Genomic DNA, 25,022 nt, shown 5'->3' with positions numbered 1-25,022 from the left:
TTGAACTTGTCCTAGCTCATTCCTAAGTATAGCCCAGGCAGCCATGTGCCCAGTTAAAAATCAAGGATTGGGCTGTCATAGGAGATGGGGACAGTGAATATTGGGGGGCACACGGCCACAGAGTGAACTTCTCACATTTATTTCCACCCCCTTCTTTGATTTTCATAAGCAGATTTTGAGGCAGCCTGCAGGTATCCAGTGTGTAGGGAGTGTGGGGTGGAGGAAGTAGGATGCCCTCCAGGGAGGGCGGGCCTGGTGGGTAATGGCCGGTGGAGGCAGACATGGGCCGAATGAAGCATGAGCGGTTCAGTGATCCGGAAGGCCATGTCAAGTGCTCACCAAATTTTGCACTGGTGAGGGTTCACCTATCTCAGCCTCCCAGGCAAGGCTGTTGAGGCACATTGTTAATTAACTGAACAATAATAACATTGCTTAGTACAATAGAACATTTTCTGACCCTAGATCCTGTTTTGGGGGTAGAGCAGTTTATGGCAAAAAAATACTAAAATCAAACCAAGCAAAACAGGAAAATTCATGGGAACATTTAATACCAAGTAGTCAAGACATGCCAAAGACCAAAAATACATTGCACAAAAGCATGACAAAGCCAATGTGGGAAAAACAAGTTAATGTGAGATGGGGGTGTATGAAACATCATGATTTCATTCGGGAGCTAATGTGAGCAGCTGTGGACAGTTGGGCTGCTTTAAATAATGAATAGCAATTATTGACTTATATTATCAATAATGACAGGACTTCTTTGTAAAATTTAAGATCAGACTGTAAAGCGCTTGGGTCTTATCTCTGTGTACAGTGTACGAGGTGTGGGCAATTTCCTAGCTGCTAGAGTACATCCCTGCATCTGAGGTAGGAATGCATTTAATAGACTGAATCAGTGCAGCTTTCTTTTGGGAAATTTCAATTTCACTGCCAGCAATTTACATAGAGAGTCGCAGCTTGAATTCATAGCTCATATCTCGGTTGCTTTGGAGATAGCTTCTCTGTTGGAAAGGCAATTACTATCTGCAGGAGAAGCCTGTCTACCATTAGTCTCCAGGTTTAAACGTTGACAGGTGGAGACGGAAGTGGGGGCAGGGGGTGATTCGTAAAAGGCTTTGTCTTTCTAGTCCACAGAAGGAAAGGGATTTAAGAGTTACGATGTCCAGGTCTCCAGAGATAATTTTTTTCCAGAACATTTCAAGCTTTTGGCCAAGATAAGAACGTGAGTCTTTTTGTAATTAGTGAGTTTTGTCTCATTAAGAATACAGGGATGAACATGAAATGACCAAAAGTCAGTCCTTCGAAGTTTTACCAAGCCATGAAAAGAAATCCAGTGATATGGTCAAACTGGTCTCTAGCCCCTGGATGTGCACAGCTTTGGATCTATAGGGTAATTTTTGCTATAATCTTTGTTCTTAGGGAAAATGGAGTCCCGTTCTGCTTATCATCACTGCTGCATACAGCAGTCCTTATGATGGTGTCCATGATTTAGCTTTTCCCCTCCACCGCTAATATGTTGAAGTGTGAAAAATTGTTGTGTCCACATTTTAGATCATGGTTAAGCCAAACAGATGTGTATTTTATGAGTGACTTATTCTCTGTGCATTCAAATCAGAGGCCTGAGCCGAGACCTGTCAGCATTTCTATCTAATTGACTTAGGCGTGGGGACCCCAATTCCTTCTCCTTTAATCATCACCTCATATTCAAGGCTAAAAGGCTATAATTATTTGAAGTAGCTGAAATCTGAGTGACCCAGATAATTATCTCAGCAAGATGGGCTTAAAGTTTATTGACACAAATGCCAGTTTCATTCAAGGTTTGGTACAAAAGGCAAGTCCATGAGACAGCTGGTTGGTCAAGGTGAACTGACAGTGAGCGGCACCAAAGACATAGGAATCACCAGGGACTTTGAGGTAATTATGATCATTTCCATAATACAGTTATCAGAGCATTATGAGAGGCCAGAAAAACCTTTAGAGCTGCTTAGAATCAGAAGGATTCTTCCCTCATCATTCCTCAATGTGGAAACCAGAACACCATGGCTCAGACTCCACCCAACCATATACTCAATCTAGAAACTGGTTGGTGAGTCAAAACAAATGAAAACTGTATTTGTCCCTAGATTGTGGGTAGCCAAAGCTAATAGTATGACAGTAGTAAATTTTGCACAGGTATAGATTTTTAAGTCTTACCTTATGCATCTATTTCTTTTGTATGTTTCATGGATAAAGATAAGCACAATGCCAACCTAAAAAATAGCACCATACCTCCCTGCTATAAAGTTAAAAAAAATTTTAACAACCACTATCTAAATTTAGACACACTCAATCGAGCCCACAATACCGTATTTTAGGGTTTACTACTTATTAAAGAGTGAGAATTCTACAGGTAGATTAATCATAGATCACTTAGGGTATTAAACATGTTTTTCTACCATTAGTCAAATGTTACTTCCTACTCTTGGCTACCATGTAGTAGGCACATTGGGTTTCCCCAACTAGATTATAAGCTACTAAGGCAGGTGCCACTAGTAACAATATTATGGCAAACTTAGTGGCTTAAAAACACATTTGTTATTTGACAGTTTCTCTGGGTCAGGAATCCAGGCATGACTTAACTGGGGGATCTGCTTCAAGATTTCTCATGAGATTGTAATTAATATGTCATCGGAGCTGAGGTCTCATCTGAAAGCTTGAAGGGGGAAAATCCACTGCTAAGTACACAAATGTTATGTTTTTTTTTTTTCCTCCTCTATCACCAGGTACTGTCCTTTGTGTAGGCCTTAGGTACTTGTTAAGAAAAATGGGGATTTTGACTACTATGCATGGAAATACATGGATGGGTAATTAAGAATGAGTGAAACCACAATCTTGGGCTTGACTTCCTCTTTGAGGGAATGGATGGGAATAGAAGTAATAATTTTCCAATCTGAGTGGACTGTGACTGAGTTTGTGAATATGCACCTGGACCGACCACACTTTAAAGTGGAAAAGTATAAATAACAATGATAATACTCCTATTTCTTGACTACCATGCCTCATACTGTGGTGAGCAGATGAGAAAGCAGAGGACTGGAATGGTTAAGTATCTTGCCCAAGGGAGGTAAAGCTAGTAAAAGACAAAGATGGAAAACCTTGTTCCACTGATGCAAAGTGCATGTTCCTATCTACTCTGCTTTACTGCCTCTGAGAGGTGGCACTGTGGACAGGGCACAGAGCAGTTTAGCTCTGTGGGGAGGGAGGTACACTGCTGCTTTAATTTTAGGGTTCCTTTGTTCAAGGGAAGGGTTAAGAAGAGATAAAAATTCTCTCAGCAAGACACTGTTAAAATTGCTTTCCTTTTTATAAAGGCCAGTTTTCACAGCAAACAAGTAATAAATCAATGTCTAACCTCTAGCATAGTTTAGCAGCCAGGGCCAGAGAGAGGAGGCAATGATCATTCATAGTCAGCGGTAGTGTCTGGAGACCAGCAATAAGGTTGGTGTTCTAAGGTGTCTGAGTGTGTACGTGTGTGGAGGGGATCAGTAGAGAATGAGCTGATGGAACAGAGCATGAAGCCAGTTGCACACATGTAAGCCATGTTCCTTGTCAGCTGTCCTGCTGGCCTCAAGCCAGGGCAGGATTTTTTCCCTCAAGTCAGGTTATTGTGCCCTTATGATCTGGGGGCCTCCAGGTCCCAAACCATTAACATAATCAGCACATTGCTCTGGGCAGATTTCTGCCCAGTGTCCTCTGTGTTAATATTGCAAAGACAAATCAGAAACGTATTTGTCCGTCAGGACAAGTTAGCCACCAGTCATTTTAACTAGTAAAAATAACTTAACAATTGATGTTTCTGTATATTATACTCAGACATGCACAGACATATGCCCTTAAATACAGACACCAAGGGAGTCACTATGTGGTGTTTTATCAAGGGAAGGAGCAAGGCTCTGGTTTTCTCCACCAAATTTCAGACCTACCATTTACTATGTATGTTTACTATGGTGGCTCTTACTCTATTACTTATTATACTTCTAAGCTAGAATATTTGATGGTTTCTTGCAACTTCTTAAACAGTGCCAGGATGGTGTATCACTAACAGATCAAAAATGTTATGCTCCATCCCAGATTTCCTGTTCCTCATTCCCTCCTGACAGACACTGCCATCCTACACTTCCCCAGCGGGGCACCATTATCATTAGGTCAAGGTGCAGAAGTACAGAGACCTACTTATTCCTTTTCTAAGTGTCACTGTCTCTGGACAGTCTACACCTGCTTGGGTTTGCCAATGCTATTTGACTGGAACAAAGTGCTAACGAATGAGTATGTACAAGAGAAGAAGTGATTGTGTATAGCCAATCAGAACAAAAAGTCTGAAGTGAGTATGAAGTTGGGTGGTTTGTAGGAGAAAAATCTCAGAATGCAGAAAAATTACAGTTGGAAAAGGAGGGAAACATGAAATAACCAGCTTTGCAGTGGTTTTCAAATTTTGTAGTATAATCGAGTAATTTTAGTAGATTTAAAAAATTCTAACATCTAGGTCAGAGCAATTAAATAGAATATCTGATGGTGGCACTCAGGCAAAAGTATTCTTTAAGACTGCCCAGTTACCTTATACTGATGACCTAAAAGGGGAGGAGGCCTGCCATTTCCAGATGTAAGCATCTTGTCAGTTACCTGCCACTGTATAATCGCATTATCACAAACTTAGGGGCTTAAATAACACACATTTATTATCTCCCAGTGTCTGTGGGTCAGGAATGCAGGCATGCCTTCATTGGGGGCTCTGCTTTAAGATCTCTCATGAGGCTGTAATCACTGTGTCCATCAGGGCTGAGGTTTCATCTGAGAGCTTTCACGGGGAAGGATCCACTTCCAAGCTCACATGGTTGCTGGCAGGATTTAGTTCTCTGTGGATTAGGACCCAGTGGTGATTAGTAGAACTGGAAATAAAAACAAGAAACTCAGTCCAGAATATTTCTTTTTAATATTTGATTTATTATGAAATATTTAAAAATCATGAAATGACTGCATAGACTAGTACAACGATCACCCTTGTATACTACCCAGCTTCATAAACGGTTTGCCATATTCCAGGAATGTTTTCACTTCACTCTATTTCTTTTTAATGAGGAAGCAGTTATGTGGAAGAAAAGGATGAATTTGTCATGGTCATAATAGGGCAAGTTTGTTTGTCTTTACCTCTTTTCTTTCTACAGTTATGATGGGAGGTAAAGATTCTATTCAAGCATGAGTCATGGTATGATGCATGTCAGTACACGTAGCTAGTGAGGCCAAGCCTGGAAGATTCACAGGAGAGGTGAAGGGTGATCCTTTTTCCAAAAGCCTCAAAAGAGGAGCAAGGTGCTCACCAGTAGGTGTGTAGTAGGAGGACGGATGGTCTTGCACTTGCACCACCATCCATGAAATCATGCTGGACATAAACCTGAGGGTATGCCTGGCCCAACAGATACCAAAAGCTGCTACCTGTGGAAAGTGCTGAGCAGAATTCACTAATCCAACTTGCCTGGAATTTCTGGTATGGGTCTCTGCTCCCATTTCCTGATTTTGGCCCAAGTGATCAACTAGGTGTTGAATTCCATATGGGAAGTTACGGTCATACCACAAAGATTACAAAAGTGCTTGCAGAGTCTAGGGATCTGCATTGTTCTTGTTAGGGTTTCAAGTGGTTTTGGAAAGCGAGCTAAGTAAATCATAGGGTCTTCAGGTCCCAGGCTCAGGGCAAGGATAATGGATTGGAGGAACAAACGAGGTTTCAGGAAGGCCAGCCCCAGCTAGGCCCAACAGGCTTTGATAGATATATCCTGCTACTGCTTAAGTGTTTGACTCTTATTTATTTTAGATATGCTCATCCCATAGTTCTCTGCATTTCTTTCACAGTCAGTTAAAAAAAAAAATCTCACTTATGTCCAAAATACTTATAAGAATATTTAAACCTGCTTCACTGATCCAGGAAATGGTGCTTGGTAAAAACTAAAAATAAACCAGAAAGGCTCCAGCAAGGTTTCAGTGGCAGAATCCAAGGAGTTCGAGGGATTTCCAAACTTGGCCAAAGGCTTTCCTGATTTTCTATTTCAAGTTCATCCACGTGTGGATTTTCAAAATCTGAAGATCATTTCTTCCTTTTCCTGATGTTGAAAATAGAAGAACCCTGGCTTAACTTTGGAGCAGATTGTAATTTACATTTTGGTCCTTCTGTGATGTGATGATGAATCAGGCAGTAAAGGGCTTGGCCATCAGAGTTAGACAGCCTGGCTTCAAATCCCAGCTGTCACTGAGTGTCTGTGAGACACTGGGCAGGTCACTTGCCCTCTCTCAGCTTGTCATCTTTGTCTGCCAAGTCAGGGTTGATATGAGGATTAAATGAGATAATGTGTGAATTTAACATGGGTCCTAGAACACAGTAAGTGTTCAGTAAACAGTAGCTCTTATTCTACTCCTATTGTAGTAAACATAACCATCTTTTGACTTTCTGTAATGGTCCTGGAAATGAAGCATTGTTATTCCAGATTTGAGTAGGGTATAAATATGCATACCTTCTATGTCAGAGGCTGCTAATTAGTGACTGACCTGTTTCCTCATATTCCTGGGCATTCAGCTAAGACCACATTCCCCAGCCTTCCTTGCAATTGGGTGATGCCATGTGACTAAATTCTAGCCAACTGAATGTGAACAGAAGTCATATGTCCTCTTTCTAGGCCTGGCCTATAGAAATCTCCCATAAACACTTCTCCATGCTCTTTACCTTGGGAAGGAGATGGTTATGATGACCTTAGAAACCATATAATGAAAGTGGCAGAGTCACTGTTGGTCTGAAACTTTGAATGGCAACTGGGGAATGGAGACAAGCCAACCTCCACTGAGGAGGAATGCCCATCTTATTTACTCTGAGGTAAATAAACCTCCGTGGTGTTTGAACCATCTTGTATTTTCTTATTTGTTACAGCAGCTAGTTCCAAATGCCTAGCACTGTCTTGACTACTGCCTTCCTTAACTAAAACTCCTTTCTTGCTTTCTGTTTTCTATTTGAAATTCCTGAAATGAGTAAAAGAGTTACAGTATAAATGTTGAGGGACCCCACTAACCAACATTTATGTCTAGGAACTTCTGTTGATTTTATGGATCACTTCCGCTTTTTATTTTCTAAGACCCAGGAATCTTGGGAAGTAAGCCACACCGAGACAGAATTTTGAGAATGGATGTGGGAGGGCTCAGATTACTTGGATTTTACTGTTCTTGACCTGAGAGCCTTAATCGTAGCAAGTAGTGTTCACCTAGCCATGTACTTTCCTTTGAATATACTCAAAAGGGTTCATGAAAATAAAGATATATTAGGAATGTCTGAAATCATGAATAGAAATTAGATACAATTTGGCACACACAGTTAATTGCAAGAACTTTAAAGAACATTCAGTGAGTTTTCATGTCAGTCTCCAGTTCCTGCTTACCACAGAACTTCAATCACCCTTAACAAAGGAGGTTGAAGAATGAGTCTCTACTCTGAGGTAATCTCTGTCCTCTTCTGTAGGTCCCCTGTTGCTCTTGTCCCCAGGTCACTTGGTACCAGAACCAACTGTCCTTCCTTCCTACCTCCCTGTATCCCTTCCTTTCTCTCTGTCTCTCTCCCTCCTTTCCCTTTTTCCGCCCTCCCTCCCTCCCTTCCTTCCTCCCCCAGCTTCTCTTTCTTTTCATGCACTTGCTTCATATACTGAATCTTACTAATGAATGTTTCCAGACAGCTCTGCTCTTCTCCAATGTACCCGGCAAATATTGGCTGCTTCTTTTACCTGTTGATAAAATGGCTGACTGTTAATGAAAACGACTCACTTCCTGGAGCCCTCTGGCGGCATGCCCTCTCTGTACAGTAGTGATAAGAATAAAGTTTTAAGCATCTGCTTTGGAGAAGAATGTCATGTCTTGCTTGGAGTCTGAAAAAAAAAGCTCCACACTTAGATAGCACCTTGATACCTCCTTAACTACATGTCACTTCATTAGCCATCTGTCCAGCAACAGGCACTGAAAAAGTTACATTCTAGACCTTGCTTTTCATACAAAAGGGCTTGGCTACAAGCTCCATTCTAAGATTTTATTCTAAGGGCTTACCATCAAAGAAGTCATTGTGTGGATATGAGATAAAACCATAAACCAAAATTCCCTGTTGGGTTTCCTAAATGCAGGAGGGCTTCCCCATAAGGGATCTGGGAGCAGTTCTGGCAATCCGGAAACAAGTGTCAGGAGGTGTACTAAGGGGTTGTTGGAATTTGAGGGAAGGATCCATCAAGTAAACTAGATGTTATGTAGCTCATAAATAAATGTGTAGATGGACAGAGAAAGCCCTGGATTGTCAGTGGGTCAGCACTGTTCATTAAAGAGCAGAACCATAATCACAGATATCGTCTCCCAGGACTCACACTGTAGTTACAAAGATTAAATATTACTCAAAAGAAAGGAATTTGTATGAGGGAGAATTCCAAAATCCCTTAGCCTTCATATTCCAAAAATATTTTCTCATGAAGAGAATTCCAAGATACATTGTAAAACAGAGATAAAACAGATTTCTAATTTTTTAGATCCTTATTAGGAAAACTCTCTCTGAAATTATGATAGAGCAACAATAAATTTGGACAGGTAATGAATAATTAATTGAAGACAAATCTTAAATTAGAACACCACTTAACGCATATTCAGTCCATTTTGTCCTGGAACTTTTGACTGTTGGCAGCAGTTTCATACTGCACTAAACTGGATGTGAAGTTTTTCTTAAAGAATTCTCCATGGAGGGCTGCCTCTGTGGCTCAGTAGGCTAAAGCATCTGCCTTCAGCTCGGGTCATGATCCCAGAGTCCTGGGACTCTCTCCCTCTCCCTCTGCACCTCTACTCCCTCTCTCCCACTCTTAAAAAAAGAAAAGAGAAAGAGAAAAGAAAAGAAGAAGAAAAGAATGCCTTGGCTTCTACCATAGGGATTCAGGGGGTCCACTGTGAGGCCGAGTCTGCATTTTTCACAAGCATTCCAGGTGGTCAGGGAAATTTGAATTACTAAATACCCTAATTTTCCTAGTCACTCTGATTTTCCTTTTCTGTTTTGTGTTTTGAAATCTAACAACCCTTTGGGGTTGGGCTTTCTTTTATAAGTCATGCTCTCCGGTTTTCTGTCCTTCCAGAACTGCTCTGAGATTGTACGCCTGGGCTTATGCAGGCTCAGCACTAAAGCCAGGAAAACAGAGCGTAAGGTCTCATAGCCAGACACTCTAAGATGGAAAATGCCTCAGTTAGGAGCGACGGAAGAGCCTGCTAAATAAAATATTAGTGGTAACATAGTATTCTGTCGAAGATTAAATGGGCATATAGTCAAAGACAAACTCAAAGGAGTGACATAGACCCGAAGGAATTGTGCCAGAGAGGTGAGATCCCAGAGCAAGCCGAGGCTCGCAGAAAATGCTAAGGGCAAAGCAAGGGCTTTTTGGAAGCTACTGAGGGATCAAAAACAATGAAGAAATAAAGGCCAGGAGCAGATGATGTAATGTTGACCGATGACAGGGCAAGCAGCACGGCTTCTTTCCTGTTTTTCTTCCCTACTCGGGCAGGGACAGGGATCTCCAAGCTGAAATGTGCAGAATAAACATGACTTAGAGAAAACATCATCCAAAGATAGGAAAGGGGGTGGGAAAGAGGACCCTACTGGCACAAAGGCAGTGCAGCTTTTAAGAACAGGTGAGTCACTTGCAGGCTACCTAAACTTGGCATTAGAGTCACAAACCTGTTCTTGGTTCTCTTTAAAGAGAAAGAGGTGCCAAATGACTACAGGCAAGAAAATCTCCCGTTTTTTTTCCCTGAATTTTTTTTCCACAAACAACAGATAAAAACCCCCTGCAAAATCCTAGAAGAGATACCAAATCAGAGCATTTGGTAGAACTTAGAGAAAAGAGTGGTGGTCACCAGGGTCTAGCACAGGCTCTGCAGAAATCCAGTATGGACATCAGACTCTATCCCAAACATCTGCTCAGTGAGCCACTTGTAAGGAAAGAGGACCCCACCCATGGAAAGAGGCCTTTTCAGAAACCCAACCACTTAGCTCAGCCTCTGGACGCAGGTGGTTTCTTTTGCTCTCCATGCCTCTTTCACATCATGTGCATTCATGTCACTCCTTATGTATTCCGTAGAAGTTGCCAGGGGGCGAGTTTCCACCTGGCTTCATATCCTGGTGCTGAGATCTGGCCTGTCTCCTTGGTTTGCATTGGACGTTCAGCTCTGCCTCTGACGTCAGTGTCCCACTTGACTCCACCTTCTCAAACAGTCTACCACTGCCTAACCAGTCCATATTCTGATGTCTCAGCCCCCCTTCCCAGCTCAGTTCTTACCATAGTAACTTCTGGACTCACACCCCACGCTCCAAGAAATAAGTTCCTCACAAAGTTCCTCAAGTTATCCTGTACCAAAGATTTAAATGATACCTCACTGGTCCAAAGCTTCTAAGAATGTATAGTTGCCTGAATGATCATGCCCAAGACTACTCTCTTATAGACTGATATCTCTGGTAGATAATTAAAAATGGACTGCCACCCTAGTCAAAATTTTTATTAAAATATTAATAAAATGCTATGGGTGAAGGCATAGAGGGTTGGATTTTCATGTATACAGATCATATAGATCTTCGATGAAAATATATTGGAAGGGGAAATTGAGATTCAAAAATATGGATAGCAAAGAAAGTAACACTCAATAGAGACAAATGTAAAGTCTGGTCCTTAGGTTAAAAAAAAAATCAACTGCACGTGCCTGGCCTTGTGACCATTGACCATATTAACAGGAGTCAATGTGAAAATCACCTTAACACTCCGTGGGTCACTGATACAATGTGCCTACCAGGAAGCTGATGTCTTTATCAGCTGTGTTAATAAAAATATAGACTCAGCATTAAGAGAAATAATTATCCCACCAGCGAAGGACATGTGGACAAATCCTACTGTCCCAATGAGGACACAACCCTGAAGTAATTATAGAGGGCAGTTATGTCACAGAATGAGCTGAAGCTGGCAGAAATATACTCTTCCAGGCTTTTGATCACATAGGCTGCTGGAATTAATTGCAATAGAGGAATGATAAAAAATATAATAAATAACATGTGGATTTCATTCTAAGCATATATCTTTTGAGGGGACACTGGTCAAGAAACACGTCCAGGCTAGTGCTGTGCAAGTCATATCCCAAGATTGATACTCAGTCTGTGTGATATTTGGCTATTTAGCCTGTGGATGCAAAGAATGGAGAGAAGTGATCATGCCTCAGATGTTTTGATGGGGTCTCATACAGAAGGAGAATTGGTCTCATTCTAACAGGGGTATATGGGGGACCCAAGGGTAGAAGCTGTCAGGCTCTAAGCACCAACACCTCTGACCTGTGGTTATGTCCCAGATGCCTTGTGAGCTGGTGAGAACTTGGGTTGAGGCCATGGGCTGCTGGTGAGGCATTGCCCTTCTTGGGTGTCCCTGCTTCCAGTACTCTCTGCTTTGGAGGAATGAATTGCTCCTGGTATTTCCCTCGTAGGGCTTGCTCAATGTTGTCATCAGGAGAGCTTCTGTGGGCAGAGCCTGAGGTTGTGGGGAAGGGAGTCGGGTCTCTCTACAGGCTCAAGGACCTCTTGAAGGCAGTGCCTAGACCCTGGACCCTTAGTGTCCACTAGCCTGGAGCTGGGGGACAGATCATTGGCCCTCCTCAGGCTCCACTCAGAGGAAGGGCCTGCTAGGAAGCAGTGTGCCCAAGAATGCAAACAGGTTCCTGGCAACAGCATCTCCCCTGCTCGGCCAAGCATCTGATGAAGAAGAGATGGGGTGTGTGTGGGGAGAATAAGAGAAAGAACAAGAGTCGGGGAGCAGAAAGGATAGAAGGAAAAAGGGAGGAGGGAGGGAGCAAAGGTCAGCCCTTGTGCTTTCATCTGGCATTTGGCACCTGCTGGCATCTGAGTGCCACCAGATTCTGACTTGGTAAGAGTCTACAGTGAAGGAATGACCCAATAAAGGAAAAAAAGTGAGTTTGTTATACTATCCAGATCCCTCCTTGATCTTCCCAGCTGGTGATGTTACTAAGAGGAGAGGAACATCTGGGGAAGGAGATGTGGACCAGGACCTCTGTAAAAATTTACTTCGGGGCCACAATAGTAGTACCTTAATATGGAGGTTCTTAAGAGGGGGATGAAGGGGGAGCTGTAAAGCAAGATCATCCCCCTGGGATATTTCACAATGTCTGGAGACATTGCTAGTTGTCACATCATGGGGAAGGAGGCTTGCTTGGCATTCACTGGGCAGAGGCCAGGGATGCTGCTAAATTTCCTATATTGTACACAATGGTCCCCACAACAAAGAATTGTCTGGCCCCAAATATCAGTGGTGCTGAGGTTGGGAAACCATGCCTAAACGGGATTTAACACTGGAGGCCTCCATGCCCAGGGCCACCCATTGGAGCCAGAAGTTTCTCACAGCGTTCTGCTCTCATAGGTGAGGGATTTGGGGCTTAGAGAGTAAAGGAGACTTGTCCAGGGACTCTGGCCTTGGGTTGAGGTGAGTAAAAGCCTTGGAGTATGACAGAATAATTTAAAACCCCAGTTCAGTAAGTTAATATCTGTGCAGCTTGGGCAAGTTGCTGAACCTCTTAGAGTCTTTTTTTTTTTTTTTAACTTGTTAAATGTGCATCACATAACAACTCCCTTACAGTATCATTTTAAGGAGTATGTGAGATAACGCATGTAAAGTGCCTCACATAGCACATGGCATATAATGAATGGCACTTCTAATGAGTAACAGAGCTAGAGGTAAAATCTTGGCTCCCACCCCCAAGGTCTGTTCTCTTTCTATTGTATCACCTTAATGAGTCACAACCAAGGCTAGGCATCCATTCTGGGAGGTTGGCAGGGCAGTGGTTTTGAGTTCTGGTACCTGACCCAAGTGGGCCTGAATTCAGTGTCCAGCTCTGCCACTTTCAAGCTGAGAAATTACTTCTCCTCCCCCCCAAGTCTCAGTTTTCTCATGTATAAAATGGGACAATGCTAATACCTGCTTTATAGGTTTATTGTGAGATTTAAAATGCAAATTCATACCAAACACTTTACCCCAGAGTGTAGAATATAGTAAGGAATCGTCATCTATTGGTTGTAGTTAATTTATATGGCAGGCTGTCTTTCCCCAAAATGGCTGCCGTAGTCTCTTTCATTGAATGTGCTCTTCTTCTGGTGCAACAGTAATTCATCTTCCACAAGAGATGGGTCTGTTTTTTCATGAATGTAGGTGGACCTATGGCTCTGGAGGGGGTGGGGGGAGTGGCACTTGTGACTTTTGAAGCTAGGACATAAAAAAGCAAGGCAGCTTCGGCTTGCTTCTACTGAGATGGTCCCACTGAAATCACCCAGCCTCCATGCTGTCAGGAAGCCCATGCCACCCCATGGAGAGGGCCGCTTGAGGACCGACAGTCTGTGTGAACCCTGCCAGACAACTGAATGAGTCATTGTAGGAGTGGAACCTCCTGTTCTAGTGAAGCTGCCCAGTTGATACTGAATGGAGAGAAATGAGCTGCCTTCACTGAACCCTGTCCAAATGACAGATTCATGAGCAAAATCAATGATCAGTGCCATTTGAAACCATTGAATTTGAGGGATAGCTTCTTAATCAGCAAGAGTAACTGGAACAATATTATTTTTATTAATTTCCAAAAAAGAAACTTTCCCTCTGCCCATTTCACCTTCTCAGTCTCAATATCAACACCAGGAAGAGAAGTAGATGTAGCAGGAAATGTTGCTTCTTCTCCCCAGATGAGTGTTTCTTCTGGGTATCTGGAGATGATCACATGGTACCACCATTGTGACTGTGAAAAGAGAGTGAGGAACCTGAGGGTTTATATGGGGACACTAATCTCTTTTGGGAACAGATTAATTCCAGGGCCTGAATGTCATCTGATAACTTATAGACAAGGGTTCCTAAGAGCACAGACTCATTATTCTTTCCTCCCTTCTGCTTTGTTTTCTGCTATGGGTACGGGAGGAGGAACGACCCTTTCACCCATTTGAGTTCATTCAGTCCTCCATGCCTCACCTGTGGTCTTGAAGGATGTGAGATGAGGACAGAGGACAAGGTCTGAGGATGAATGGAAGAAGATCTTTGTCCTTCTTAGGAAAGCAAACCAATTTTTTATACCAACTATGGTTGATGAGTGTGTGTCTGTGTGAGACGGAAGGGCAGGGGGCAGTGTTACTGAAATTAGAAGTTCAGGAATTTTCTTACTCTTTTTCCAGAGCACAGGAGTTGTTGGCAATCTCCTTTTACCCCTGTGGAAAGTTACCCAGCATGACCACTCAGAGCCTCAAGACTGCTAGGCCCAGAGAGAGATCTTCTCATGGGGTGAGGGCCAAGTGACAACTCTGTGCTTCATTCACCAAGACAAACTAGCCCTTTTTGTATTTTGCCAGAAGGATGGAATAATAATTAGCTGTCTACTCAGTCCCCCCGGGAGCTCCACTGAGGCACTAGTGAAAATGACCTCAGCTTTCTTGGCGCAGGTGTCCAAATCTGGGATCCCAGGTTGGGGGAAGGCAGACAGTGACTCGTGGGTTTCCGGAAAATTGACAATATGTTAGAAACACAACTTTGTTGTGTGTCAAGTGGGAGAATTTGATAGTTCTGAAAGGCTCACGTGCCTTGTCCTCTGCCTCCTCCACCTACATGTCTCCTTTCTTGGAGGACCCTTAGAAGAGCTCTGGGTTCCTCTCTAGGATGTCCTCAAAAAAAAATTACTGGGAAGTGGATTTCAGACCCCCTTGGTATTTCCCAATGACCCTGGCCTTAGAGTCCTACTTTGGAAATGGTGGGGAGAAAATATTAGAGTGTGACTGAAGGGTGCTTTTATTTTCAACAGAAAACAACTGTGGACTTCTCAGTGCCTTCCAGGCCCAGCTGGTATGAAGACTCAGCCTAACACCTTTGCAAAGTGGCATTTGAGCAATTTATAATGAAGACACACCTAAGGTAGGAGTTTTTTCTTTGTCTTTCTTACTCAGTTCTTCCGGTGTAAAAAAAAAAAAATTGGCATGTTTCCTAATGATATTAACTTAAGAGGGAGTGATTTCTAGCATGTTACACACATGGGTTATGGAAGTCAGGAATCTAGCCTCTACAAGGTATCCAGGAAGGCTGTTTACTGCAAGTGTTACTGTTTGATATTTTAAAAGGTGGCTGAATGGTTTGTGAGCTGAATGGGGCAGTGTGGTGGGAAAGAGTGGCCTCTCTAATATGTCTCTGGGGGAGGAAGATGGTGCTAAGAGAATCCACTGCGGGGAGACCGGACCATGAATCACACCAACACGAGTGGGCTTGTTGGCGGAGAAAGTCAATGGCGTTCAGTGGCTTTCCTGGGGGAGGAAGTAGTGTCTGCCCCTCTTTGCTGGGTCATGATGACTTCATTTTTTGGCTTTTCAGAGTTGGCTATGAAAATAGCCTTTCACCTCCAAAGAATCAGTTAAATCAGACAAGGAGTACAGAGAGCAGCGTGAGTCATCTGCTTCCTTTTAGACTTCCTAGGGAGCGTGAGGGACAAATTTGTGAGGCCCCAACAGCAACATCACTTTGTAGATCCCTGGGCAGAACTGCTAGTGGAGCGAATACCCCCAAGGAAAGCGAAAGGGGAAACAGGACGAGGAGAACCCTCCTCAGCCCACCAGGAAGCTGTCCGTCACTCACTGCTCCTTAGTCAGACCGAGCTTGAGCTGTGAAATGGTTGGCTGATGCTTGGCAAAATGCCCTTCTTGGTTCGGTGTCCCCCTTCCCTGGTGGTCACAAGGGACTGGACTTTACCAGGGAGTGAGGTTAGACTCCAGCATGACTGAAGGCTCCTTAACTGGCCCCTACTGGGGATCTTGGGGCAGCTCCAGGCTGCCCTCACCATGTGACTGGCAACAGCAGTGACTCAGCTGGAAGGAAGAAGGAGCTGGTGTCATCAGCTGTTGTTAGGAAAGAACAGAGGAGCCTGGGGGAAACTCTCCAGTCCTGAAAGGACGGGAGGCACGAGGTAGGTTGCCTAGTAACCGTGCCAGCACCTCTCTTCACCCGCCTTGCAGGCTGCTGGCGCCTCTTGTCAGCTCCTATTTCTCATTTTTTCCCTTCAGAGCTGCCCTCCACACAACTTTTAAGCAGATTTTACCTGGCTAGAAACACTCCTGGGGGTGTGGGATGTGGGTCGGGGGCAGCCAGGGTACATTTTCTTCTGGATCATGGAATGTCTCCAAGAGTTCTGATCTGGATTGGTCTTCCTGAGGGGAGGACAGTAATAGTTCAGAACTCACATGCTACACCCCCACCTGGGTTCAGATCCAGAGTCAACACCTATTAGATGAGTAACCTTGGGCGAGTTTCTTAATTCCTCAGTGTTTTAGTTTCTCTTTCTATAAAACAGGGAGAATAATAGTGTCTACCTCAAGTGAGGCCATGTGAGGATTTAGTGTGGATGGTTAAATAGATAGGAGGTAGATAGACAGATGACAGGTAGACAGATAGACAAACTTAGAATAGTGCCTCATGTGTGGGAAGTCTGCATATTTGCCCGTTATTAATAGTTCTGGAGGACAGCCAGACACAAAAACTTGCTCTCAGGTAGCTGGGGAAGGATCCCCAGAGCTCTGGTTTCTCAGTGGTGTGTCTGGTGTTTGGAGATCTGGCTCCAGGCCTGGTTCTAACAGCAGCTTGCTGTGGGGTCTTGGGCAAGTAGCAACTTTCCTTGTCTGCCCTCAGTCTCCTCATTTGCAAGATCAGAGGACAGGACTGGAAGGACCTGAATTTACTCACATTCTTCCTTGCCTTACAACATTGGGTTGTAGATTGAATTATGAACAACCTCTGTTGCACAGTTATGGGGGAAATTAGAAAATGAGGCAATGAGTGGAGCTTCTTGTTGAACCCAGAATGATGGTTTGGGGGAGCCATGGGGGCAGTCACTCATCGTAGCTTCAGAACTGTCTAGGTCAGACTTGGTGAGGGGCCAGAGAACCCTTCTCATGGCTAGATCTTTTCATATTTGTTCCTGGTGGTTGCCCTAGGGATTACAGTAGGCATACCTACCTTTTCACATTGTATTTAAATTTAATATTTGACCGTTTCAAGTAGAATGTAGAAAGCTCGCAACTGTGTATGTTCCTTAACCCTTCCTCCTTTATGTTATATATGTCACAAATGTTACATCTGCAGAAATTAAGAGCCTCCTACTCTCCAGTGATGGTAAAACTCTGGCTTTTAATAATCACACACATTTTGAAAACCTAAGAGGAAAAAAATAGTTTATTGTGTCCATTCAGAGTTTACCATTTCTGTTGCTCTTCCTTTTCCAAAGTTCTAATTGTCCCTCTGGGATCATTTCCTTCCATCCAGAAGAACTTCCTTTAACATTTATTTTAGAGCAGGTCTGTTGGCAATGAAAGCTTTTTGTCTTCCTTTATCTAAGAATGTCTTTATTTCATTCCTGAAGGATATTTTCCTGGGATGTAGAATTCTGAGTTGACAGTTCTTCTTCTGGTCTGCATGTTTGCTGTCAGAAATCTGCAGTGACATTTTTATTCTCCTACTTGTAACAAATCGTTTTTCTCTGTCTGCTTTCAAGATTTCCTTACTTCCTTTGGTTTTTATGGTTTGAGTATGATGGTTTCATTTGGATTTGTCCTGCTTGATGTTCCCTGAGCTTCTTGCATCTGTAAATTTATGTCTTTCACTGAATTTGGGAAGTTCATTGTCATTATTTCTTAAAAAACTTTTTTCCATACCAGTATCTTTTTCTTCTCCTTAGGGGCTCTGAGCCCCTAAGGATATTACAACTTTTTATGTTGTTCCACAGGTTCTGAGGCTCTGTTAGTTTTTCAGCCTATTTCCTGTCTGTTCTTTTTGTTTCATTTTTTAATTTTTAAAAAATTTTTGGAGAGCGAGTGTGCACACGCACACATGCAAACAAGTGAGGCAAGGGTAGAGGGGGAGAGAGAGAGAATTCTAAGTTCCACACCCAGCATGGAGCCTATGTGCGGCCCAGTCTCATGATCCTGAGATCATGACCTAAGCCAAAATAAAGATTGGACACTTAACCAACTGAGCCACCCAGGTGGCTCATCTGTAGTGGTATGCTCACAAGTGTAGTCACCATCTGTCCTGATGCATTGTTATTATAATGTCATTGCCTGCATTCTCTATGCTGTGCCTTTTATTTCTATTATTCATTTAATAGTGGGAAGCCCGTATCTCTCCGTACCCATCATCCATTTTGCCCATCCCTCTGCCCCCTCCTTTAGTAACCTTCAGTTTGTTCTCTGTATTTATAGGTCTCATTCTGCTTTTGGTTTGTTCATTCATTGGCTTTGTTTTTAAAATTCCACATATAAGTTAAACCATATGCTATTTGTCTTTCTCAGTCTGATTATTTCACTTAGGAAAACACCCTCTAGGTCCATCCATGTTGTTGTACAAACCATAATCTTTTTTTAATGGATGTATAATAGTCCACCGTGTGTATGTGTGTGCGTATGTATGGTGTGTGTGTGTATATATACACACACACCATCTTCTTTATCCATTTGTCTATTGATAAATGGATACTAGGAAAGTAGGTTGTTCCATATCTTGGTTATTGTAAATAATGTTGCATTAAACATAAGGGTGCATATTTCTTTTCAAATTAGTGTTTTTTATTTCTTTGAGCTAATACCCACTAGTAGAATTATTGGGTCATATGATATTTCTTTTTTTTTTTTTTGAGGAATTTCCATATTGTTTTACACAGTGGCTGTGCCAATTTACACTCCCACCAGCAATGCACTAGTGTCCTTTTTTCTCTGTACCCTCACTAACACTTATTATTTCTTAGTTTAAAAAAAAATTTTTTTTTTATTTTAGCCATTCTTCTCACAGGTATATATAATCTCTCATTGTGGTTTTGATTTGCATTTCCCTGATCATGAGTGATGTTTAGCATCTTTTAATGTGTCTGTTGACCATCTGTATGTCTTCTTTGGAGAAATGTCTACTCAGATGCTCTGCGCATTCTTTAATTGGATTATTTATTTGGCATTGAGTTGTGTGTGTTCTTTATGCATCTCTCCAACCACAAATGGTATGAAACTAAAAATCAGTCCCAAGAAAAAAAGTGGAAAAAAACTACAAACATGTGGAGATTAAACAACACAATATTAAACAACCAGTGGGTCAATGAAACAAACAAAAAATAGATCAGAAAATACATGGAGATAAGTGAAAATGAAAATACAATGGTCCAAAATCTTTGGGATGCAGTGAAAGCAGTTCTAAGAGGAAAATATATAGCAATGCAGGCCTACTTCAAGAAATAAGAAAAAACTCAAATAAAGAATTTAACTTTGCACCTAGAGGAACTAGTAAAAAAGAACAAAGCACAAGGTGAATAGAGAGAAGGAAATAATATAGATCACAGCAGAAGTAAATGACATAGAGTCTACAATAACAGTAGAAAAATCAATGAAATCATGAGCTGGTTATTTGAAAAGATAAACAAAACTCAGTTGGAAAAAGAGGAAGGACCCAAATAAATAAAATCAGAAATGAAAGAGGAGCAGTAGCGAATGACAACACAGAAATACAAGGGATTATAAGAGAATACTATGAAATTTTATATGCTACCACAATGGACAACCTAGAAGAAATGAATAAATTCCTAGAAACATAAAATCTTCCAAAACTAAATCAGGAAAAAAAAGAAAATCTGAACAGACCAATTACTAGTAATGAAATTGAATCAGTAATTTAAAAAAATACCAAAAGGTAAAAGTTCAGGACCTCATGGTAGGATTCACAGGTAAATTCTACCAAACAATTTAAAAAAAAGCTAATACCAGGGCGCCTGGGTGGCTCAGTGGGTTGAAGCTTCTGCCTTCGGCTCAGGTCGTGATCCTGGGGTCCTGGGATTGAGCCCTGCATCGGGCTCTCTGCTCAGCGGGGGGCCTGCTTCCTCCTCTCTCTCTGCCTGCTTGTGATCTCTGTCAAGTAAATAAATAAAAATCTTTAAAAAAAAAAAAAAGCTAATACCTATTCTTCTCAAACTATTTGAAAAAATAGAAGAGGAAGGAAACCTGCCAAATACATTCTATAAGGCCAGCATTACCCTGATCCCCAAAACAGAGAGACACCATGGAAAAAAAAAAGAAATAAAAAGAAAACTATGGGCCAATATCCCTGAGGAATATGGGTATAGAAATTCTGAACAAAATATTAGCAAATTGCATGTAGCATTACATTAAAAGGATCATTCACCAAGGTGAAAGAGTATTTATTTCAGTGATGAAAGGATGTTTCATTGTTCACAAATCAATCGACATGATATAACATATCAACAAAACAAAGGACAAAAGTCATGATAATGTAAATATGCACAAAAAGATGACAAAATTCAATATCCATTCATAATAAAAACTCTCACAAAGTAGGCTTAGAGGGACATACCGCAGCATAATAAAACCCACATGTTATATCATACTCATTGGTGAAAAACAGAGTTTTTCCTTTAAGATCAGGAATAAGAAAAAGATGTCCACTCTCACCACTTTTATTTGACATAGTACTGGCAGTCCTAGCCACAACAATCAGACAAGAAAAAGAAATGAGGTATCCATATTGGTAGAAAATAAGTTAAACTCTCACTATTTGCAAATGACATAACACTATACCTAGAAAATCCTAAAGACTCCACCAAAAAACTAGTAGAATTAGTAACAAATGTTTTCAATAAGGTTGTAGTATACAAAATTAATACCCAGAAATTGGTAGCATTTCTGTCTGTTCTTTAGATCAGAGAATTTCTGTTTAGGTATCCTCAAGTTAAGGAATGCTTGTTTGGGTTCTTTTTATTTTTTTGAAGATAGACTCCAATTATTTGAGTCTCTCTGGTGAACTTTTTATTTTGGATAATGAATTTCTCATCTAAAATTCCATTTATTTCTTTTGTTATGGCTTCTGTTGTAAGTTTTTCATTCCTTTCAAGAGCATTCACTTCTGCCTCATGTAGAGTGATTATAATAGATGCTTTAAGGTATTTGTTTGCTCATTCCAATGTCTAGGTCGTCTTAGAGTTGGCATCCGTTGGTTGTCTTCTCCTTTGAGAATTGGTCGGATGTTTTCCTGGTGGTTGATATGTTGGATAATTTTAGATGATATCCGAGACAGCTTGTACATTAAGTAGTAAGACTCTGGGTCATGTTAAAATCCTCCAAAGAATGTGGAGCATTTTGTTTTAGTGAGCAATCATGCCAGTTGGGTTTAGATGGCAAGTTCTGAGAATGGTGATTGCATTGCCCATACAGTTTTCAAAGGCTTTGCTATACTTCTTGGGATGTGTTGCAATGTGCACACTTGGCTCTGAGCTCAGGATTTGTGTTAGCTTACCCATAGAAATGTATATCCTTCCTGACCTAGCTTCCATTTATGCTAGTATTTTATATAACCATGGTACATTAATCAGAACTAAGAAATTGACGTTGATAAAATATTATTAACTAAACTGTAGACTCTATTCTAATTTCCCAGTTTTTCTGTTTATGTCTTTTCTCTGTTTCAGGATCCAGTCCAGGGTGCCACGTTATGTCTTCTTAGTCTCCCCCAAAACTCAACAACTCCTTAGTCTTTCTTTGGCTTTCATGACTGATCCTTTTGAAGAGTGGTGGTCAGATATTTTATAAAATGGCCCTCTGTTTAGGTTTATCTGGTGTGCTTTCATTAATAGGCTGTGGTTATGGATTTTTGGAAAAATATCACAGAGGGGGAAGTACTCTTGTCATCCCCTGATATCTGTGAGCACATGATATCAACATGATTTATCACTGGCGATGTTAACCTTGATCATTTTGTTAACCTTGATATTTTCCAGGTTTTCCCACAGCAACGTTACTGTTTTTCTCCTTTCACACATAATTTGTTCGAACCAAGTCTGTACCTCTAGCCTCTACCCAAGGGGATGGAGCACCACTCCCTGGAGGGCTGGGTATCAAAGATTTTGTGATCATGTGTTAAAACCATCATAACAATTAGGAAATGTGTAGATAAACATTTTGAAGGTATGTTTCCCCTTAAAATTTGCCCCATTAATTTTAGTATTTCTCGATGGATCCTGCTTAGAAACCAAGATGTGGGTGTCAGTATGCTTGTGGCTGCTGGGCTGTCAGTTTCTCTCCCGGCAGACAGAGTGAGGAAACACACAGGCGTATACTCATCAATGGAGCCTCACAGCCTTTGGTTCAGATCGCTCCTAAAAGCAGTCTCCTGTGAGGTGCCATCATCTTCCTTGCTTTATGGCTGTTCGTACATAGCTTATATCCTCTACCGCCTCACAAGCTTTTACAGAACGCAATTAATGCCTGAGGAATTTATATGACCACTCTGGTGCCTAGCACATACTAGGAACCTGGTCCGTGTTTATTGGTTGTATAAATGAGTTGTTGCGATCACAGGCTTCATGTCTCTCTCTCTCTCTCTCTCAATGGCAAGGGCCACAGGTGTTGATCGGAGGTTTAGTATTCAAAGTTATTAAAATCACGTTTTGCCGTTCCACTCATGTGGAACACCTCGGTCCTTTGCGATGCCAGAAGCGGGAAAGGTTCCTACGTGGTTATTGAAACAGCTGCCGTTCCGAGAGCTCCAATCGGTTGCCTGGCAGGGGACAAGCTGTGCTCGGGTTTGGAGAGCCCATATTTAGCTCTCCCACAGATGCCTGAGGCTGCTACTTTATCTGCCCTGCCCACCGCGGGCCCGGTCCCACCACCTCAGTCCTACTTCACCAGTGGCTCTCAAGCACGTGAAAACAAATGTTTTGTGCAGTCACCAGCCTGCTCCTTCAGGGTTCTGTGACCCCAGGGACCGTGGTCGTCGTTGCACAACCCTGGGAGCTTGTCTACCTGTCAGCTTGGTTTCTTATTTGCAAGCCTAACTGTTGTTAGCTTCTGGTTCTCTCTAAGGCCCTCTGGGTAGGCATCTAGAGTGTATCTGTTTCTGGCTGTTTTGGGTTCCTCTCCTGTGCCCTGTCCACTCCTCCCACCGGCTCTCTACCTTGCTCTCGGGTTAGGAGGGCAGGCTGCCGATAAGCAGATGCACAGCTAACACCTGGGGAAGACTGCAGGTGTGTGGTTGTGTGTGTGCCAGGGGAGGGGTGGTGGTGGGGACTTGGCTTGCCGGGGAAGGCTGCAGCTGGGGCTTCCAGGGCCCAGACAGTGGCTTTCCCTTCTTGCTGGACTGTCTTCTCCCCATCAAGAGGCCAAGTAGCCTGAGGTTTCCCAGTGCCTGGACTGGGCACCAGAGCCTGAAGCCCAGAGTCAGCTCTTGTCTGATCTGCCTGAACCTGTCTCAGTGGCTGGCAGGGAGCCAGGCGGGCCCAGTGGCTCCTTGTAGGCCGGGGGGCTCAGATTCACATGGGCTGCTGTGAACTGCGACGTGGTATTTACTTTGGCTGTTTGCTAGAGGGATGCCTGTGAGAAGTCAAAGCCGATTTTCCAGGGAGGCAGCAGGGGAATAGAGAACAAGAATGGGCCTAGGGAGAGCGAGGTCAGACTGGACTAGGAGTTGGGAGGAGGCATGAGCTTCTTCCCAGGACCTCGGGGCCAGCAGGAGCTGAGAGTTCTGCCCAGAGCAGCAGCAGTGACCCGACATCTTTGTTCTCACGTCTGTGTACACACACTGTATCATTTCTTGCTCTCAGAGCACTGCAGGACAGACTGACAGCAGCACCCTCTTCATACCCTGAAAGTCCCCAGTGGAAACTGGAGGTACTCCTTGGATGATTACCTGTCCTTCTAAGGTGCAGAGCTGATTTGTCCCTGGACCTTGTGGCACAGCTGGCCATCTCCGTGCCCACCCCAGGGGTGTTTCCTGGGCAGTCTGTTAGGAGCTCCGCACCGCCCCGTCTGCATCTGCTTCTGGCACACCCGCGGCCTGCTGGTCCCTTGGGCCCGGCCCATCTGTTTTGTGGAGCTGAGGGGAGGCCAGCAGACAGAGAAAGCCTGCCCTGGGGGCAGGGGTGGTGCTGTGTGTCTGAGTACTTAACTCATTTTAATAGCTCCAGACTGGCTTCCTTCTCCCCTCTGTTAGGAGGTCATTCTGTAGTATTAATTTCCTTTGTAGTATTTTTTTCCCCTGCATCTGGTTCACAGGCCCTTGTCCTGAGAACACAAACAGGGAGCATCCTACCTCCACTTGAATTCAGCAAACTCTGTCATGCTGGCAGGAGAGGATTTCCGAAGGCGAATTAATTTTAGAAGTTTCCAAGAAATAGGGGAATGTAGGAACCACTGGGAAATTGTCTGATGGCCTTGGCGACAGCCAACGTGATCCTGGATTCGGGAGAAAAAAAAAAAAAAAGCAATACCTCAAAAGCATCTCGTAGTGAAACTTCTAGAACAGACACATGTATTCCAGCAAATGCTAAACCTTAAAAACACCACAGATGGTATTTTTAAGTGGACAGATAGACACATATCTCTAGTTTTCTTGAATAGTAGCCATGGAACCTAATTTATTTTTTCTTTTTTGGGAAGCTACGTATCACAGGCTGCTAATACAGTGGTGTGGTCATTGTATTTTGAGATGTGTGGTGCTGCTCACCCCTAACCCTAAGTGGTCCTGGGCTGCTGAGTCTCTGGAGTTGTCTTTTTTTTTCCCGCTACTCTTTCCCTTCTGTCTTACTTACTGTTAGGCTGTATGTCATAAAAATGATTAGTTAATAATCCTCAGGATGCACACATACACATTATAATTAATAAACAAGTTCAAAGTCAGAGGAGACAAGAAGTTGTATTTCTATATATGAACAATGAACAGTAGAAAAATAAAACAATTCCATTCACATTATCTTTAAAAACATTAGGAATAAATTTGGGGCACCTGGGTGGCTCAGTCAGTTAAGCATCTGCCTTCGGGTCGGGTCATGATCCTGGGGTCCTGGGATGGAGCCCTGCATTGGGCTCTCTGCTCAGTGGGAAGCCTGCTTCTCCCTCT

This window comes from Martes martes, assembly GCF_963455335.1.
Source record: "Martes martes genome assembly, chromosome: 5".
NCBI classification, from domain to species: Eukaryota; Metazoa; Chordata; class Mammalia; order Carnivora; family Mustelidae; genus Martes; species Martes martes.
This window is presented reverse-complemented; position numbering follows the sequence as displayed.